Raw genomic sequence first — 7,190 nt, 5'->3', positions numbered from 1 at the left:
CGTCCCAAGATTATCAGTGACCCCAAGGTGCACACAGAACCTTCAGATAAGATGTCAGGGCTTCATCTCAGCAAAAATAAAACTCCTCAGTTGGAGAACACCACATCTCTGGGAGGAGCATGGCAGCATTGAGCTGTCCCCAGTTAACAATTATTTTTTGGCTGCACTGCCCATTCTGGGCACCTCAAGCGAGCATCTCTGGGTGGTTTCACTAACATCATGCAGCCCTAGGACTTCTCATCTCTCCCATGATCCACTGTCTCGCCTCACCCCTCCATGCGGTGTGGCACCTGCCTTGATGAGGCAGTTGGTGCTTTAGCGAATATCAGCTGAGAGGCCCTGGAGGTCCTCCAGTCCAGTCCCCTTCCTTTTAACAGCTGTTTAAACTCTAGGCCAGAAGCTGGGACCAGAACACAGAATGCAGAGGAGAGTGCATCGCAGCTCAGAGTGCTCAGAATGGTTTAGACAACTCTTGTGTCTTGACTTCTAAGCATATACATATCCTTACTTAATGAAGGCGCATCCAACTACACAGTCTTAGGAGTGGGAGGCCAAGGCCATGTCCCCTACAGAAGCTGGGAAGTCCAGATGTCTGCTCCCCCTACCTTCTTTGCAGCCACTGCATGTGCATGAGTGCTTGTTTTAAGAACATGTGCTCAAACGCTGTCATGGATGCGAGGACTAGTGATGGTAAGAAGCAGACACAGAGAAGGAAGAAGTGAGAATTTCTCCCGGCAGCCAATGGCTGCAGCTTCTCAATTCCAGGGAGAGAAGTGGAAGGGATGGCCAAGGCTGTGGCAATGCTGGCTGGACAAGATGTGACATCATCCGGCCTGGAGGCAGCAGTAGGGTGCTTTATTGTGATTCAGGGGTAAATGACTGTGGGGCAGGTATTATTGAAGAATGAGTGTCCTCGTGTTTAAAAACACTAAGTCGCAGACGAGGGAAGACAAGTATCATCTAGTGTGGGAAAGCTGGGAAGAGAACCTGGGGTGGAAACAGGGGCAGAAAAATGATTCAGGTCCACTGAAAGTGACCTTGTGAAAGAAATTACTTCTGAGAAACTGATGGAAGAGGTGTCTTGCTATCTAGCCTGAGAAGAGAAGGCACTTTCCCAGGGACATTTCCATGGTGACGAGGGGAGTGTGGCTTTCTATTTCAGAAGTCGCAACATTTATGCTGCCCTTTGTAACTGCCAATGTGAAGAGTCTGGAGTTCATGGAGCGTGTGCAGTGGGTATCTAATGCTTGCTCACTGCCCACTATGTGGAAGTCTCTTTTTAGATTTTGGCACCTCCCTTTTGAGTCCATATTTAAGTCTTTTTTTTTTTTTCTTAACTTTAATTTTTTATTCGGAGATAATTATAGGTCTCATGCAGTAGCAGGAAATAATATAGAGAAATCCCATGTGCCCTTAACTCTGCATCCCCCAAAGGCAACATCTTGCAAAACTATACTGGTAATGAAGTTCACACTTTAAAAAGTGATGAGTTTTTGATGGTTCTCATGAAGTCCACTTAAAACCCCAAGGTGTGTCTAGAACACTCATGTACAAATTGACAAAAGGGTTTGTTGTTGTTGCTGTTGTTGTTGTCGTTGTTGTTGTTGTTGTTAGGGATATCTAGGGAAGCAGGCTGTTGAAGAGCTTTCTTCAGATTATAGAAGGCTTGTTAAATACTTGGGCTCCCAAAATAGAGTGGCTCTTAATGAAGACTTAGCTATTTCATAAGGTTATGAAAGACATTCTGGCTTCCGACTACAGAAACTGAATAAATCAAAGTGTCACTTTCTTTTACCCCTGTACCTAGGGCTGCGCTAAGATATTTGGCAAATGTGATGCTCCCACCTGGCATTTAAATCTCCACTGAGTGACCCAAAGCTGTGAGGACAAAGGGGCAGCCTTTCCCAGAGCAATGCAGTATTGTCGTCCACAGCAGCACCCGATCAGAGACGTTGGTGGCACTACAGTGAGTGTCCAGGACCACAGCAGCAGTGTCTGCATCACACACACAGTCGATGAGCTGTGGTTCTCGTTGTGATCACGCTGCCTGGACACTCTCCTTCTTACAATGCCCTGAGCCTGAATTCTCATCATTCCGTGAGCCACATTTTTCAGATTGCCTTCTCAGGGGAGCAGGAACTGAGGCAAAGGAGGGTAAGTTTCATGGCAAAGTAACATCTGTGAAAGAGAGGAGAGGAAGCAGGGCTGGGTGCTGGGAGCATCACCATGCTGACCTGACCTCATCTTTGCCAGCCCAGTGGGGAAACTCTGGAGCAAGCATTTTCCATCAGAGGGGTCCTCCCTTGGGCAGAAAAGGAAGGATCCTTGAACCACAGCCTTACTCTGTCCCTGCCCAGGGGTCCCCGGGTATAGTGGGATCTCAGCTCGAGTACCAGGAAGTACCTGCAAAACACTTGCTGTCAGTGATCAGCTCATACACTCCTCGCGGCTGGCTGGCGAATGGCTTCTTAAAGGAGGTCTGAGCCACACATCTCCTTGTGCTGTGGGGATTCACATCTCCATACACATTTGGAAACAGCTCTAGGGGGCTCTCTTTCTGCAGGAAGCCATAGAGGATGGAGGTCAGTGGGGGCAAACAACAGCCTCAGTCCTTGCGATTGGTGCTGGGGCTAAGCTGCTCCTCCTAAGAGTCCTCCTCTCACCCTGTTCTAGCTTCCTTGCCCTCAGCTACCATCATTGCTACTCTCCGTGGCTTACCTGGTGGTGTGACCCGAACTCTCATTCCTAAGGGTAACCACACCCTTCCCAGGCCATGGTGGCTGCACGCTGATCCATTCACGGTGACATAGGGAAGGTATACAAGATACTGTGCCTTTTCTCTGTGCATCTTCACTGCTCTCCCCCAGCTCTGCCTGGCCTCTCTGAGATCCAGTTCAAGGTTAGGAAAGATCCTTTCTGATTGGTTTGGCAGGTGAGCTATTTAAAGAGTCTCTGCTCTAAATCTCATGAACTTTGTTTGCAGTCCACTTAGTAAAGCTGAAACATTATTTACTGTGAGCCTTGAAATTAAACAGCTCGACTCTATACCAGGGAAGGTACAAAGTCACCCAAACAGCAACCATGCGGATGACACTCGCAGCCTCATTCCTCTCACAGCCTCCTTGTCCTGAGGATCTTGGGGTCAGGACAGCAGTCAAAAGCGGTGAGAAAAGAAGCTGGTCTGCAAAGTAGCCTCAGGATCATTTTTTTTCTCTTTCAGTGATGATATCTACCGTTACACTGTATTTTCTTTATTTCTGCTCCCTTCTTTTTTTAAAATCTAGGTTAAGTAGCTTGTGGTTTCATTATGTGGTAAATTTTTTAAAAATAAGATTTTGCTGTATGAATTAGATCTATTTCTTGATTTAATCAATTTGTGATTATTATTATTATTATTATTATTATTATTAGCTTTAGCATTACTTTCCTTTAGTTTTCCTTTGTCCTTTTTTAGTTCTTTGTGTTGAAATTTTGATTTGTCATTATTTCAGTGTTTCATTTTTATTGCTGTAATTATACTAATGTTACTCAGCCATAAAAAAATAAGGAGATCTGTCATTTGTGACATGATTGGACCTTGAGGACATTATGCTAGGTGAAATAAGTCAGAGAGAGAAAGGCAAATACTATACAGAGCCATTGTTGTGAATATTGAGATAAAACTAGAAAACACAGAGAGTTGAGATTATTGAAAAGGAAAAGTGAGTAGGTGCTAAAGATCCTGTTGAAAAATGAACTTGACAGATTTGTAGATCATCTTGGCCAAATTGCTTCCACCGGCACCATCTTCCCCAATTTATTGTACTTTTCCATTGACACATTTTCTTGTGCTGTTCCATCACTCAAGAATATTGATCTCATCTTAGGGACCACCCTTCATGGTCCAGACCTTGTAAAACTGTCAATGCAACCTTACCAAGAAGTTAGCTCTAGGAGAGGGTGTGGAGAAAAGGGAACCCTCCTACACTGTTGGTGGGAATGTAGTTTGGTGCAGCCACTACGGTAAACTGTATGGAGATTCCTTAAAAAACTAAAAACAGACTTACCATATGATCTAGCAATCCCATTCCTAGGCACTTACCCAGAGAAAACTCTAATTCAAAAAGATACACGTCCCCCAGTGCTCATAGCAGCACTATTTATAATAGCCAAGATACAGAAGCAACTTAAATGTCCATCGGCAGATGATTGGTTAAAGTTGTGGTATTTATATATACAATGGAATACTACTCAGCCATAAAAAGAATAAAATAATGCCATTTGCAGCAACATGGGTGGACCTGGAAATCATCATTCAAGGAAGCCAGAAAGAGAAAGAAAAATGCCATATGATATTACCTATATGTGGAATATAAAAAAGTGACACAAATGAACTTATGTACAAAACAGAAACAGACTCACAGACATAAAAAACAAACTTATGGTTACCAGAAAGGAAAGGGAGTGGGGAGGGATAAATTGGGAGTTTGGGATTTGTAGATACTAACTACTATAAATAAAATAGATAAATAACAAGGTCTTACTGTATAGCATAGCAGACTACATTCAATACCTTGTAATAGCCTATAATGAAAAAGAATATGAAAACAAACACTATATATATATATAGCTGAATCGCTCTGCTGTACACCAGAAAGTGTAACAACATTGTAAACTGACTATATTTCAATTAAAAAAAAAGTTAGCTCTACATCTTGGTTTTGGGCCTAAGCATTGCGGTGACGCATTCTGTGACTTTGGGAAACTCTTTATTGTCCCCTCTGGGCCTCGCATTTTTCATGTTTAATGTAAAGAGTGGTTCGTGATAATCTCAAAGTGTACTGTTTGTTCTAGAGAGATGGAAGGCTGTGTGATCAGGGAAACTGCCAAGAGCTGATAAACGTGAGTGCATGTTTTCACCCCCCAGGACTGGTACCCCTAGAGGGATGACACACATGCCTGACGGGAAAAGAGTCTCCGTGTTCCCCTTCTAGATAGGGCATGAGAAGTCCTTAGAGTTTCTCATAATCTTTGCAGCCACCGCTCAACTGTTCTGCCTCAGAGATGGCCATGACCAGTCAAAGAGGAGCCGAGGGCTCGCAACCTCGGAGAGGCGCTCGAGGTCGGTGGATGCTGGGCTCAGCAGGGGGAAGTTTGTGAGCAGGAATATGGGTCTTTCCATGGGCACTGAGTGTCTAATACTTGTTCTTCTCACCAAGCTACTGTGAGTATGTCAAACGACATTTTTTGTGTGTGACCTTCATGGTGCCTGGAAGTCACAAATTGACTTTCTTACCCTCCTGACTTTCCCCCCAGAGTTACTCACATAGACAGATGTGCCTCTACGGAGTTCTAGGTCAGTTGGAGTTTTAGTGCAAAGGGCTCAGAAACCTCCACGTGCTCTGGCCTTCTCTTTTACAGGTGTTGTTGGTGAGGTTCGGAGAGTGTGCGGAACTCCGAGTCTAAGGGGATTGGAACGGAGGTTTGACTGATGACACAGGATTGCCTGCTTCTGAAGTCCAGGAGGAAATCAGACAACAGAGGGTACCTGGAAGGAATCTGAGGCCTGATGTCTGAATGGGGATGAAAAGACACTCTTCCTTGCCTAGATACAGCCTTCTAGGTGGGCAGAACCTAGCCCAAATGCGGACATGGAATCAGTGGATTCTTGGTCCAAAGTCAAAATGGGCCCTCATCATTCTGTGAACCCCCTTATTTCTCTGAATTAATAACTCCTCTTGACACTATAAATGATTGAAAAATACTGGTGGGGCTCCAGGTGTCAGGAGAAAAATGATCACGTATCAGTTGGAATCACAGAAATGTACATTTGCAATAATGTTATAAAATAGAATTTGTATAGTTTTATTTATTTATGTATTTTTAAATTTATTATTATTTTTTTTAATGGAAGTACTGGGGATTGAACCCAGCACCTCATGTATGCTGAGCACTCGCTCTGCTGCTGAGCTCTACCCATCCCCCCACTATTTGCAACAATTTAATCAGATCAGCCAGTTTCATTGAAAGGTAGGATGAACACTGGTCTAGGAGGCAGGGAACCAGATCTTGGTGGCCCTGACTTGCTGAGTGAAATTAGGAAAGTGATTTCTCCCTAAATTTCTCCCTGTAAAATGATATAAAGCAAAAGGGGAAAGTTCATCTACCCACAGTCTTTTTGTTGTCTCTTATCCCTTGCTTGGATCGTTTTGTTAATCTGGTGCCAAAATCATGGAGGCTGTGCAGTGCCAAAACTATTGTATCCTGGAAAGCTGGTATGAAAGGAGAGTTTTAATGTTCTCACCATAACAACCACTGGCAAAATGGTTGTTATGTGAGGTGAAGGATTTGGTAACTATTTTCATTGTGGTAAACATTTTGCAGTGTATGCATGTATCAAGTAATCACATCATACAACTTAAACGTATACAATGTTATATGTCAATTTTATCTCAATAAAGCGGAGGTGGGGGGACAACCCTGAAGGGGTAAATATTGCTCTCTTCACTATAGAGAATCTAAACATTCAGGAACACACTAATTATTTATTCAAGACCTTTTTCTGTGCAACATGAACACTTGTTTAGGTTTCTCTTTTAAAGTTCTGCCTGTCTCTCATTATGTTGATTTACTGAGTGGTTTAATTGTGTTGATATTATAAGTGGGAATATTTTCCTTTTCCATTTTCTAGTTAGTGCCAGTTTATAATAAAAGTAGGATTTATCATCACTTACTAACTGTGTGTCTTTGGGTGTTTAGCGAAACTTTCATGGCTTCAATCTTTTAATAAAAGTAAAGATGTATATACTACCTGTCTGAGAGAGGGCTAATGAGAAAAAAGATAAGACAATGCATATAATATACTTATTATAAGATCTGGAACAGAGAAAACATTGAAATACAGAAATGATTCTTAACCACCAATGGTATATTATGTATTTGTCATGCCAGAAGTTCAGACACTGCTTTTGCCTACATACAGAATGCACAGTCCAGCCAATCCCTTGGAGAATGAGAGGAGACCCCTGGCTTGTAGCTCCTGGAAGAGGGACTAAGGGACACTGTGCCCTCAGTTCTCTCACTCCAAGCCTCTGTCCCTCAACCTTCACTCACAGCAGGAGCCCCACTCACACACACACACACACACACACACACACGCACGCACGCGCATGTGCATACACACACACATACACAAACACGCACACACACAC

General features: G+C 43.3%; 1 long non-coding RNA gene across 1 annotated transcript; it reads left to right on the top strand.

Annotated features, from left to right (window-relative positions):
* Positions 1-3,056: 3,056 nt before the first annotated feature.
* LOC141573992 (uncharacterized) lies at positions 3,057-6,691 on the top strand. Its single transcript, XR_012500479.1, has 3 exons — positions 3,057-3,163; positions 5,017-5,101; positions 5,401-6,691. It is a non-coding gene; the product is annotated as an uncharacterized LOC141573992 (long non-coding RNA).
* Positions 6,692-7,190: the final 499 nt, after the last annotated feature.

Source organism: Camelus bactrianus, chromosome 19 (assembly GCF_048773025.1).
Source record: "Camelus bactrianus isolate YW-2024 breed Bactrian camel chromosome 19, ASM4877302v1, whole genome shotgun sequence".
Taxonomy (NCBI): domain Eukaryota; kingdom Metazoa; phylum Chordata; class Mammalia; order Artiodactyla; family Camelidae; genus Camelus; species Camelus bactrianus.
The sequence above is the reverse complement of the archived record's forward strand: the minus strand, read 5'-3'. Positions and strand labels throughout refer to the sequence as shown.